Raw genomic sequence first — 14511 nt, 5'->3', positions numbered from 1 at the left:
CCAAAAATCGGCCACTGTTCGAGGTATTCCACTAATCCTGATCTTCCTTCACCTTAGTAGCTTTCTTCCCAAATTTTAAGCCCAATTCAAAAAGAATACTGCAGCTTACCATGTCAGTAAAAGGAGGGACAACATTATATGCTACAATCCAAGTTGTACTGGCTTTGAACTTTAAACCTTTATCTGTCGTGACTCTTACCACAAACAGCCACCTTCTAGTAATCAAATGCCTTATTTTAATTTTAACTGTCTTTCTTTATCGCTAGTGTATTAATTTAAGATGGTCCTAGAAAGAGTCGCCTTTAAAATGCAAATGAAACATTTACTCTGCCTTGGGTTCTGGAGGTTATCATTTATGTAAATTACTGTACTGATTGGAGTTTAAATTTTGTAGGATTTAAATACAACAGACTCTGTGTTGATTGGATAAAGGCAGTTTATCACTGATCAAGCAAATACAGGATTAATTTCTAATATTTTACATAGGAAAAAAGAGAGAATGGAAGAGAAACAAATATGCTCAGCTGCGTGGTAGGTGCAATACACTGAAGCTTTGCCAAAGTCAGGGCACGCTAGCACAAAATATTTGATGTAGCCAATAAAACTGAGTACAGGAATCCCAGGAAATTAAAATTTCAAATTTTATATTTTTATTAAGGGAGGTCTTTATTAAAAAAATAAAAAACAGCCTTTGGAGGTAGACAAAAACATTATAGTCACAGCTCATAGAATGTCCTCTTTACTGATAAACATTTACAAGAGCAGAATTACCCTGAGCTATGCAAGAGAGCACACAGCCCACCTGGTGTTCTGATACATCTGGGGGCTGATTAATCTCACCAGGTACAAAAAGGCTGTGATGTGGCATCCATATTGTTCACATTCCTCTGGGTGCTGTCAAGTCCTTCATCACAGCAGTTTCCCATGGCCAAAACATGTTTCCCCGACCAAACTACAGGAGCAGACGCAGCACTTCTAGTTTTCAGCATTAACACACAAAATCAACAAGACTTGATTATACACAGATGGTTTGTTCACTGTTTATGCAGACCCTGAACCGATTCCTTTGAACTCAGTAGCAGTTTTACTATCATCTTGAGAAGAAGCAAGTACAGAATAAAGAAGAAGCAGGCCAGTATGATAGTTTGCTGGTCTCATCACTTCCTAGGAAAAGAATAAACTTACTTAAAAAAGAAAAAAAAAAGAGTTTGTGGACCAGGTAGCATAAAAAAATGCAAGATTATCTGCTCACTAGTAATTCATTATGTCTTTAGAGTTAGCTACCATGGCTAGTTGACTCTATTTATTATCAACATTTAGTTTTCTGGAACTTATCAAAACCCTAAGAAAAACAAAACCCACAAAAGAATCAGACATCATGCTTTGTCTAATGATAGGAAGCCAGATGGAAAAGAGCTATGATAACAAGCATCTTATAATTTCATTACAAAGAGCAAACCCTCTGTTGAATACTTGTGCTTCTTAGTCAAATGGACTCTCATGAGTCAAACAGGCTCAGGAACAGCAACTGAATGTCATCAAACCTTTCCATTCTAATTCTCATAGACAGATAATTTTTTGAAGTCTCTTAAAGCTTTAGTTCTTAGGAAAGTTCTTGGCAGTAATTTGTGCTGATGATAAACAAGCCTCCACTAACTACATTTAAAGGCAAAAGAAGAGTCTTCACATCCTAAATTAGAAATACTTAAATGGGATGAAGGAATATAACAATAAAAACACCACCACTACACTATTTCTTTCTTACAAATGGGTTCCAAACACAGTTTCTTTGTATGCAGAAGTTTGTTGACCTGATATATATATAAACTAGTAGGTGAGTAGTTTTTTATTATTTGTGAAAGCCTCAACAGTTTTGTTTCATTTCAGAAACTATGCTTGAACTGAATACATCCAACTGTACATCCAAATACATCCAAAGAAATACCACAAACCTAATTTTTCCTTGACAGCTCATTATGCTTACATCCACAATGGCAATAATCAGCACTCTTGACTTCTCATTCCACCTGGCTTAATTTATCTGCTGCTCTGTGGAGTTATTACTGGCAAAATGTATGGCAAAACATCAATGACAAAACAGTCTTTAAGAGACCTTAAATAGACAAGAACGTCCTGTAGCAAAAGGAAAAAAATAATGAACCATATGAAGATATTCAGTTTACCTATGGGCTTGTTTGAAATCTCACTAGTGTGAACTATTCATAGTCATAAAAACAGATTTTACTGCAATGTTTGGTTTCCTACAATCTTGCTGAACATCTAAAGAGAAGGGAAGCTGATACTACATATGACAAATGAAACTGTTAATGCAGTATAGCCTTGTTTTCACAGCTAAAGAAAAGCACCATTATTTTATTTTTTTCACCTGAGTAAACCACTATGAGAACAAGACAGGCAAGTTTTATGATGAGGTATATCAACAAAGGGTAGCCCTAAGTACAAGCTATGAGTCTTGCTTCCCGTGCACAGGAATTTGGAGAAGGTGAAGGAACAGTCAGATGAGATTCAGTAAACACACTATTGCCCCCTTCAGACCAACAGCATCTAAATTTATACCATGTTTTATTTTAGTCTTACTTGTCATGACCCATAAAATGTCAAACCTTAGTCAGCTTTGGCCTCTAGGCTTTAAAGCCTATCACAGATAAAGTCCAGCTGAGATCTTGCAGTCCAGTTCTAAACACTACATTCCACAAGGCAACACATGACCCAGCCCCTGGAGACAAAGCCATGATGACCATGTATTGACAGAATTGGTCAGTCTTAGCCTTACGTGTAACAACCTTCAGTATCATTCTAGGAACCATGATGGTATGGCTTAGCTGTATCCATTTGTTATCAACAATTATTTTATCCATATTTATATCCATAATTAGCCCATCCACAGCTGTTGCCAAAATTTTAATGGAAAAGAAGAAATTAATTGGCACTAGCTTCCCACCTCACGGTTATACAAAGTCTGTCTGTATCTTGCAATGTGACTGCTAAAAACATCGGAGAAGTCTCATTCCCAACTGAACCTAGGACAGGCAAGCAAGGCTTTTATTTATTCAGCAACCGCTCAAGCTAAGATGAAAATGTATAACTAGAAAGACAAACCTTTTTGCTGCAGGATTCAGAGGATGATAGTCAGAGGATAAATAGGTAGGGACATCTGCTTATCGCCACAGCTGTCAGTTTTAACACAGACTGAACATAAAAAATGACTAAGAGCCTCAGAGAAGCCACAGGGGGTAAAAGAAGTCATGCTCATCTCTTTGCCAGCACACCTCTTTTTCACATTTGCTGCTGACCTATTCTGCAGCAACTGCTTGCACTTGCACCAGCGCTCTGGCATCTAAGTTGACACAGCAAAGCAAAAAGCTCACAAATTCTGACATTTCTTTTGTACCTGCTTTTTGAATACAGTGGTAGAAATTCTGTGTGCCTGAAACCGAGATTCAGATAGATTGTGTGATTTATAGGTATGCAAAACCCAAGCCACAATCTGGCCCTCAAATAGTATTAAGTAGTCCCCGAAGCAGAGCTTCTTTATACAAGTCATTTAAAATTGAATGAGACATATCACTGGAGAACATACTGTACAACAAACTTGTGTCCTGACTGGGTGGGGAAGGGGAAGGGGAAGGGGAAGGGGAAGGGGAAGGGGAAGGGGAAGGGGAAGGGGAAGGGGAAGGGGAAGGGGAAGGGGAAGGGGAAGGGGAAGGGGAAGGGGAAGGGGAAGGGGAAGGGGAAGGGGGGGAAGAAAAATTAATATCCCAGTTAGCAAGAATACACAATGTTTTGCAGTTACAAGGAAATCTGGCATTTCATAACCAAAAATAAGAAATGCCCAGGGGAATGGAGGGGAGGCACAGATTCAAACAGTGCCCCAGTAGAGAGAAGGCAGTGGCTGTCACGCAACTTGCATGAAGGGCACACAATACTCCAGTGAATTATAACGTAATGTGTTTTGTTTCCGCTCAGCACATTTCACATGCCCTTCACGAAAACAAAACAAGCACTGCTCAGTCCACCGCTGGAAGCCAATGAAAACAGGCAAAAGTTGAATCCTGTCATCTGCGTGGAGATGCATTACAACATGACAAGCATCCACAAGCAATAAATTTGTAATGCAAAAAGGAATCATAATTCAAGGCCTGCCCCAGCATATTTCAGGTTAGCACTTGAACCTGTCAGAAAGCCAATGGTTCAAAATTTTTCAACACAGAAAAAAGCAATTTTGAAATGGGGTCGTAGGTACAGACAAGGCTGAGATGATGTGCTGCTCAGCTGTAAGCAGCACCTTTCACCTTAGTTTCAGAGATTTAATAGGCATGGAAAATGAAGAGCAAATGTGAGAAGAGGGATCTGTGAATGAAAACAGAAAGACTGCATAAAGGTTAGTTGTGACAATTTTCTCAGGTTGAGGCCTTATTCAAAGACAAAGTAGTTTAGTGTTGAACAAAATGTTCTGGGCTGAAAGACAGGAAAAATATTGGCTGTGGTTTGCTGTGCAAGCATCATGCACTAACCTGCAGCCTCTTGATCAACAAAGAGCTCATCTCAAGCAAAATTACTTTCAAAAGAAAATCGCAAAACCTACAGAACACATCAATAATTGTCCTTCTTACCTATATGAAAACACTATCATCAGGAAGGGCAAAAAAGTTCAACATTTTGCAAAACCATTAAATTATTTTTTTGTCATAAATTATTATAAGAAAAACTAGAAAGTGTAATGGCAACTTACATAAAAAGGACAGATACACACACCCCCCAATCACTAATTAAACACAGCCCTAGCAGTGAGGTCACTGAGGCATCTGCAATTGAATTGAAATCACAGACTCATAGATGTGTCTTCTCTAGAGTGATTACTAGTTTTAGGAAGTTTCCCATTTTTAGTTCAAATAATATTTCATAAGATTGTTACGTATGTTAACATATATATTATAGGTATTATTATATTTTCATAATATAATGATTCTGTAAAGAGTTATTGAAGTGAACCCAATGATCTGATGACTTTTACTTTGCATGACTAGAAAATGTCCATTGCTTACAGATATTACAAAACAAGGTAAGCACATAAGACTACAGTGAAGCTGTGATCCCTAAAGTTCAGTCTTTCTGAAGAAGAGATTCTAAGAACATCTTTGCAGGTTTCTGTCACGAATCTTGATTTAGGATCCTGCCAACTATGCCAATTTGCTGTGAATGGACAATTTAGACTCCTTAAAGAACCACTGTCAAAGGTATCAGCAAAAGTGTTTTTACTGACATATGATGTTATAAAAGTGAGAGTTAACGACTTTCAATGACAAGGTTCACTCTATTACTGTACTGCACAAAGGATATAACAATGATTCAAAACTACCAAGATGGAATCAAAGTCACCAAGGCAAAATCTGAAGTTACCAAGACAAAATCTTAGTACACTATAACACAAGATTATGCATGATATCGGTCACTTACCACAGACCTGCAGTTGGTAAGAGGTGTTTCTGCCTCGAGGAGCAACCTTGAGAGGTGTCCCAGCTCAAGGGGAGATCACCGCCCTGCAACCAGTGTTCCTTGATAAATGAGTCTTGGAAAAGGTACCCGCTATTCATGTGTTTATCACATGATCAGTGTTCCAAGCTCAAATGTATCGATGCTCACCATGTCACCCTGTTCCTTTGTGGGTTTTCTGTGGCAGATTGGAACTAGAGAAGTTCTTGGCCTGGTTACAGCTTAGGTCAAGCTCCTTTGGAGCTTGTACCAAACTACCACTAGTTGGTCAGGGTGTTGAGTGCATTTGTCACAGTTTCTAGGTTTATTCTTCCAATACATTCCAGACTGGGTACAAACCCCTCCCTGCTGAAGTCATTAGGAGTTTCATTATTAAGTTCAGTCATGCACAAACAATGAAATTATATAGGAAAGAACATTTCCTAATTTTCGTATTTGATTTCTTGATTATTCACCCTGCCATCTAAAGCAAGTTATTCTTAACATTTAATAAAAAGGAAGGTTCTACAAGATGTATTTCATCACTATTCTGCTGACAATGGAAGAAGCAAAAAAGAGCCAAGTTAACTCTCAGAGAAATTGGAGTGCTACAGAGTGTAAAGTACTAAAAACCTGGGAGTGTGTGCATGTGGGCAGGGAAGAGTAGGTTACGCTAAGGAGGTTCTATTTTGAATTACTTTTGTTGGGTAAAAAAAGCAGTTGATTTTTCACAAACTCTTTTTCTAGTAGATTATTAAAACACTTTTCTTTTTTTTCCCCAGAACTCATGTAAAATATAGTTCTATTTGAGCATGGGGAATTATACTATATCTGTTAAAAACAATTCTCATAGCTACACTGAGAAAGAATAATGCTCCTCCCCACTGCTACAAGATGCCCTGATGCTAGCTCCAGAGCTATTAGTGAATGTGTAATTATTGAATCAGTGTATAGTTTAATACATATATTAATAAATCCCTACTGCAAACCTTTTCACCCACAGCTAGCAAAGTGTTTTGTCCATAACAGGTAAGACCATCTTAATTTCCCTTTGCCCCAACCCACAGTTTCCTTCTCTGTAGAGAGCAGTGACAGAGGGTCAGACCTGCTCTACTGGCACTAGAATCTTCTTTTTGGATTTTCCTTTCGCCATCTTCCTTTCTCCCTAATGCCTCTCTCCTTTGTTTTGTTTTCTAAGGTTTCACAGATCTTAAGGAAGATCAAAGAGTGTAACTGGTGATACACAAATGTGAAACAAACCTCTGACCCCTTCCCTGATCCCAGAGAGCTCACAATACAGCAGAGCTATAAAGGACTCGCTGCAAGGAGGGCCAGCCATCACAAAGGAGTGAGTTTGCTTCCCCCTGCTTAGAGGAGAAGATTTTGAGACCAAGCAGGAAACAACCCGGAAAAGCCACAAATCTGCAAGGAAATGAGGAAAAATGAAGGTGAACCTACATCACATGCCTGGCCCAAGGGAGCTCCATCCCTCTTCACAGCCTGGTAAAAACGTACCCACAGGGGGACAGGAATAGTAGCGTATACACTTGTTCAGCAAATGGTACCAAGAAACCAAAATAGCAATGCAAGGCAGCTGGGAAGTTTGTCGTCTTCAAAAAATGACTCCTTTTGAAGGATATTCTTGGATGGTGAAGAATGCTTTCCCCAACAGATTTCTGGCAGCCTTCAAAGCAAGACTATGTAAGTAGGGCATGGGCTGAAGCACTCCTGTGTCCCAGTCACTCTCAACTGCTAGAAAAGGCCCACGGGCAATGGGCAGCTGGATCTAACTTAGAACAGATTGAGTCTTCACTCTTCTCTCGTACTCAGAAGAACCTGACTAAGCCACCATTATCCTTTCATCCATTATCTATTATTGTCCCCATGAAGGCACATCTCTTTTTTTCCTTTGAAATTATCCATGCTTATGCCACCCTTTGCCCATGCTTTTTTTGACAATTTTCTTCAACCATAAGCTAGAGAAGTAAACTTTATTAAATCAGTGCTATCTGACGAAAATATTGACAGAACTTCCTTGGAAGTGGCCCATTTAAGAAATAACAATACAAAAGTACATACTTTATAAGCTATTAATGCACACTGTGAATGGACTGAAGGCTCCAAGCTAAAATATGAATGTGCTTAGCTGCTGGAGGTAGGTATCAATTGCATTATAAAACATGGGAAAATGTCTCATATAAGTTTTATTGTCTTGTTTTAAACCTTAATTTGTTTAAGCCTTTTTAAAAACATCATTTCTACTTCACTGAATCTTTCTATTAGTTTAACTTCTTATAGGAGAAAATAGCAGGGAAACTTGCCTTATTTAACTCAACATGGACCAGCTACTCTTCAAGGCGGGAACTACCCAACTTACAAATCTTTACAGTCCATGAGGTTCCCTTTCCACTTTGGCACAGGTGGTGATTTTTCCCTTTTTCTTTTCTCCTGAGCTAGGTATCATACCAAATACCTGAGGTTTCCAAGGTGAGACAGCAGACATCCTGGTGTGTCCTGGATTCCCTGTATCTCTGCAACTGCCTTGGGGTGCCCTACAACGAAAAAACATTGTCACTGTTATTGCCTTGAACCATTGCCACTGCAAGAATACTTTCTTCTTATGAAATGTTCCTTAGAGAAATGGAGACTCTTTACAATGGATCAGACCCTACAGCCACCTAGACGCAGAGCTGCTGGAGTTAGAAAGGCCTGCCAAACAAAGAGGGTCTAGGACTTGCACTGTGCCAGTGATGTACATCACCTGACCATCAGCAAGAAGTGTAAAAGGGAATTGTGGAGGGAAATCTTCTGTGAACTGCCATCCTCTGCTTCCCCTGCAGAGACCTTCCCCCAAAAGAACTGGGAACAACACGGTGGCATCACAGTCCTTCATGCAGTACCGCGGGTCAGCCGGCTACATGATACCAGTCTTTCCTCTGCTCTTGAAAACAAGTTTATGCTGTGCCTATGGAACTGAAAAGTGCACAAGAGCACTAAAAGACAACCAGGCCACTTAATTTTACACAATACATTTAAATTTTCCTACTCTGGTATAGTATAGAGCACGAATCATTACATTACATTACATGAGACAAGACAGAAAATAAATTGTGAACAGACGAGGAATGCAGTGGGAAGAGAAAGAAAACCATTCCACAATGATTAAGGCACACAGACAGATAAATTTTCTTTACATCATTGATCCAGCTGGCCTTTAACCTTTGAGAGCTTGTCCTAAGACTTGTGACCTAGTCTAGGACAAGGAGGAGTATCTAGGCGGATCCAGAATTAGAGCCTGTGCTTCACGTTAACATTGCTGCGTATTAGGGTATAATGCCAACAAGGGAAAGAGGATGATCCCGTAGCTGAAGTACAAGACTAGGAGCAAAAAATGTTGAAACTTCCCAGCTGCGATACAAATTTAGTGATATGGCTTTAGGCAGAGAATATAGCCTCCATGAGCCTACTTTCCACCTCTATGAAAAGGTGGTAACATACTTCCTCTCCCTTCAAAGTTATACACACGTACAGTTTTATTCACCTGAGGGCTTCACCTGGTCTATAACATGCTAGCGTTGATATCTGAGCTGCTCAGAAAGGCAAGTTGTCTTTTAAATAAATAAACATCGTTTACCACAGGTTGATCCTTGTAAATAGTTTATTGTTTTGCTGCATAGGCTGACATGTAATTTCTTCCTGTTGACATATCCTTGGCTGAATAGATACAGTGTGACTCACAGAGCAAGGGAACGACAGGCCCCCTCTCTGACCCATTGAATGTTTACTCACATATTTCATGCAAAATGCAATGAAGCAAACTCTAGGTAGTTAAAGGGAATCCATGTCAATGTATCTTATATCACGATGATTACGGAGAGGAAAAGCACTCTTGCTTTCCATGTCATTTTGAACAAAACAGTGCTTTAAAAGTAGATCTAAGAAGCAGGGAAGGGAAAAGAAGGGAAGAGGGAAAGAAAAAGAGCAGGACAGGAGAGATATATGAGTAGCTGAATTGTGGAGGAGGAGCTGAGACAGAGTAAAACAAATAATTCAATGCAATCTGTATTGGCTGATAATGATACTGTTATTGAAGCTTGGAACACTGAAGAGTTAAGAAGCCAGTGAACCACCATTAAAAAAACAATCTGAGTTTCCAATAGTGTTTAAACCTAACTGGCTTTTGCATACCTATTTTTTCCCTTCTCCAGTTACCAACTGCAAAGTTACATTGTGAAGGGCAACAAAATACTTGCTGTAGTACTGTTTAAAGCAGCTTTTTAAAGAATACAAGTAACACAGCTATCTAAAGGAACTCTAAGCTGGGACTGCTTCTCCTTTCCACTGGCAGTCCTGTACTTGGCTGAAAAAGGAAGAGAAGAAAGAAATACATTCAAATGTACAGATTTATTTTTAGCATGTATTTTTGCTACCCGCTTGCAATAGCCACTTGTTGTCTTGCATCTTGTACTTTGGTTGTAAATTCTCCACGTCAGGAACCATTTCCATTCCCTGCCTAGCACAATGGTGTGCTCTCCATGACAGTTGTAATAGTCAAGAACCACAGTATATGTAAATAGTAAACAGGTGTTTAGGACTGGTCATTATAATCACCTTCATGCTCAGAACTGTCATGTGTTTGTAGATGCTACTTCCTCCATGCTACTTGGTATAAAGCCTTCACTGTGGAGTGTCATGCAAGCCCTGGCATTGCATGACAAGGCACCACTTCTGAGAAGGACTTATGAGGAAGATGAAGGAGCAAAGAAGTGATTAACTTTTCAACAGGTAGACACATTAACCCACAGAGAGCCTACTCCCACCTATACTACTGCACATGGCAGCCTGGGAATGTTAAAGAGCTTCAAGTCTCAGCCTAGTCTTAGGCTGAAACTTGGCAGCTCCAGAAGGAAATCAGGACATGGCCAGATGGGAAGAGAGGTGAGACAGAGCCAAGAGTCCAGAGAGAGGGGAGCTGGCAGTCAGGAAACAAAACCTTGGTTTAACTACATAAAAAGCATCCTGTAATGTTTCCATCTGTCTTCCTCACTATTTTGTAATTTTTCCACATTAGTCATTCCACCCAGAACAGGGTAACACTGTACCTCAGAGCTGAAGTCTGGTGTTCAGTGCTCCAGCGGAGGACCAAAGGAAAAGTCCCAGGGGGGTTGGTGACTTGGGTATGGCTTAGCAACAGTAGAAAGATCACAGCTTAATTCAGTTTTTCTCCCCTGGGGAGAAAAAAAAAAAAGTAGAAAAAGAAAAAACCCCAACCAACCCACAAAAAATCCACTTCTGGAGTTTAGCTCTGCTTCTTATTTCTTGTATTTTGGTTTGCTCCCAGGATTGTTCTGGAGGGAGCGTACTAGACCTCTCCAAGTTACAGCCCAGTGTTGGTTCACTCTAGCTAAAAGACACTCTGTCTGGACAGTATGCATAATATTTAGTAATACTTTGGTTCACCACCAAACATTCATCAAACACTATATGCCCATGAAAGCACCAGTGTGGGAGTCAGTCACAGACTATCAGAGTACTTACGGTAATTTGAACTGGGGGGAAAAAAATGTGTGGTCCTAAGACCATCTAGCCATTGTATGATGGCCAGAAGAAAACCCTGCTATGACCTATGCTATGAACAGGGGCCTAATTGGTCCTGGAAAAAAATCTGCCGTAAGCAATGTGAGTGCAGCCTCTTGCTTTTTATCAGTATAGTTATGGACATGTTAGGTAAGCTCCCAATATCAGTTGTCATCTGGAAGAACCTCCCACTCCACTGACTGATTATAAAGGGAGTTTAAGGAGTCCAGTTCCCTAACTGACATGGCATTTATTCCCACTGGAATGAACACAAGAAATACAGGCAAGATTTTGCCCTGGGATGTAACCAGGACATTAACCACGAGAACAGCTGAAAAAAACATGATGTAGAATTACAGTATCTTTTCTTTATGCTGGACATCATTAACCATAAGCTTCATGCAGGACTTTCCACTGTAGAATCTACACTTGATGGCTGAAGATGGTATTATTGTTGCACCTAGTGCAATGGCAAGCCAAAGATCACAAAGGACATTTCAGTTTACACAGAGTGAGCCCTAATTCTCCTGATTTCCAAACACGTCATTTGGGTATGAAGCCTAGTTTCTCTCTGATGAGCAAAACCAATGTGAAATGTGAAACACAATATATGCTTTTCTCTCTGTCAAAATATTCATGGGTAAATGAAGAGCCTTTAACACACAGCTTTTAGCAGGAAAACAAACTACCTGATAAATTAAAATTTTTACAGCATCATATCTTGGTTTAATCAAGGTTGTATTAGGAGAACATGTCTAGCAAATTTCAACAATCACTTAGGCAGTTCTGAAATTATTTTTGAAGGACAGGTTTTGTTTGTTGATTTTTTCCAAAAAGCCTCTGGATCCTGTAGAATGGCACTAATTCTTTTAGTAGTGATTAGACAAAGATGTATTTAGTTTAAGACAGGAGAGCTGGGAAAAAGAAACAAAACAACACTGTCATTTACTGAATATAACAGCATATATAGTTTACGCTTTACCTTGGGGAGATCCGTCAGCACACAGACTTTGCAAGTGTCACTGTTAGACCAAAACATTACGATCAGTTATCTCAACAGTGTGGAACAGTTTCTAAGAGCAGAGAGAGTAAGAAAGGCTAAGCAGAGGCAAGGCACTGAAAGAGAATTATGGCACAACAGAACCACCATAACATGACATTTTGGAAAGATCCAAATCTGGTAGACAGCCATCAGAACTGGAATAACGTAGAGCTTTACAGAGCTTGATGGAAAGACCAAAATAAAACTCTGAAACAAAAACTAGAAGGAAAAGGGCCATTTCAAAAGAGTGCAAGTATTCTGAAACAGATGGTCCTGGAAAAAGAGACAAGACTAGGAAAAAAGACGAGCAAATGTTATCAATGCTTCATCTGAATGATTGCTAGCACTAAATTCTGCACCAAAACCAGGATTGATGGCAAAACTTACATCATCACCAAGAAAAAGTTATGCGTCATTACCAGAGTGCATTCACATGTCTAGACATGAACTTGGATAGCCAGAGCCAAAGACAAATTTGGAAGTCAGATGGAATGCAGAGGAGTCAAAATAAATGAAGCAGAACCAGCCATATGAAAGCAGATGGTTTGAGATGCTGCTGGACAGCCCTGACTCCTGCCTCAATGTCATTGCAAGAGTAGTGCCGTGGGGATGCAGAAAGTGACTAATTAGAACACTTCTCTGCAAGCAGATTTTTTTTTACCTTCCCTGATGCTTCATTTCCATTGAGATAAGTAAGTCTTAAACATGAGGCTGAGATCCACTGTAAGGCCTTTTCAAAAAAAGCAGCAGGTTTAGTCGCTTCATTTCAAACTGACACACACACACACACAGTGAAATCTTAACTCTGCCAGGGAGTAGACACTGAGAATTCCCTCCTCCTCTGTTTTATTTTCCAGGGTCCTTCTCTCCTCAGCTTCCCCCTTTCCAAAGGCCCAACTCTCTGAAAGCTTTAGTGACAATTCAGCACTGAATTAGCTACTATTGACAGTTCGACTGCGAACACGTCCAGTGCTCTTGACATGACAAACACAAGTGGGACTGTCAGAAACTGTCAGGCATGGAACTCCCCTACTTTTTGTAAGTTTAATGAGCTGCACTACTCCAAAGGAGTTACTGACTGAACTCCCTGACCTCCATCTATTACCCTCCTTCTGGCCATGAAGAAGAGCATGTGAAGCATACACAGACTTTTAGTCCAGTAAAATTCCATAAGAAGAAAACCCACATTAGTAGAATCACCCTCCTTTGTCTGGTTTGAGTTCAGGTCACAACCGTGAGCATGGCAACATGCACACTTTGTAATTCTGGTTCTCTGCAACAAGTCTGTTATTTCTGCATTGAGGATTCAACTGGTTAAACCAGAAAGTATCTTTTATTCTTCCAGAAAATCTCTCAGTTAGTTAGTCCCTGAAACCAACACACATTTCATACTCATCTTTTGTTAATTAAGGAAAAATGTCAATATTACTCCAAAAGGTACACAACAATAGTTTCCACCCACACTATAATTTTTTCACAACCTGTGTTCATTCTTTTTTAATTGGAATCCTGCTCACAGAGGGCTAGAATTGCTAGGGCCCTTGGGAAATAACAGCTACAGGCACTGGCTGGGCTTTTTTAGGCTAAAAAAAAAAAAGGATTCACAGTAAGGTAGAGAGCAGCAAAATCCCCATTTTAAAGATAATTTCTGCCTTGTTTTTTTTTTTTCTTTTTCTCTCAGAGCCTGATCTCAAGGATCTGTCACATATAGCAGCTATCTTTACATGCCAAGAATCTTTGCTGCAGGACCAGGACATCACCTTGTGACTTCAGACCTTCCCTCCAAGTCCCCACCACTCTATAGCAAAAGGATCTACAAGAACAAGACAGTGGGCCTCTTATGAAAGACCACTATACCAAACCTTAAGTTATATCACATGGCTGGTCTTAATCTCAGCATCTTGTGACAGAGGTAAGCAGATACAAATGACTGGTGGTTTGAGCAGGTGAGTATAGCAGAGGACCACACCTCCACGTGTTGTTAGCAGTCATATCACTGTTTCAATTGAACTAACATTTTCTAAGAGTCAAATTGCTATTTTTTACTAGCTATTACTCACAACAGGCTGCAAGGCAGGCCAGTGCTCAACACTCATTGTGTATCAATGTGGGTTAAAAAGCCCTCTCAGACTCTGCTTGTAGTAGGGTTGGAACATCAACACCTGCCCCTCCGGGACAGAATTCCTCCCAGACCACTGCTTAGTCTTCTGGCACATTTTTAAGGAGTGTTGTGTTCTCCTGCTTGAAAACATTAGAAAGAGAGTAAATGATTAAAAATGCTAGCTTTGCAGTGGCCTTCAAATAAGGGTGGGATTTCATCTTGAAAATCTTTTCATTCATTATTTTCACTGGAGGAAGAGGAAAATAACAGTCAGCTAAGAAATCTGAATTATCCAAAT

This window comes from Falco peregrinus, chromosome 4 (genome assembly GCF_023634155.1).
Source record: "Falco peregrinus isolate bFalPer1 chromosome 4, bFalPer1.pri, whole genome shotgun sequence".
Lineage (NCBI taxonomy): Eukaryota > Metazoa > Chordata > Aves > Falconiformes > Falconidae > Falco > Falco peregrinus.
Note: the sequence above shows the minus strand (reverse complement) of the source record.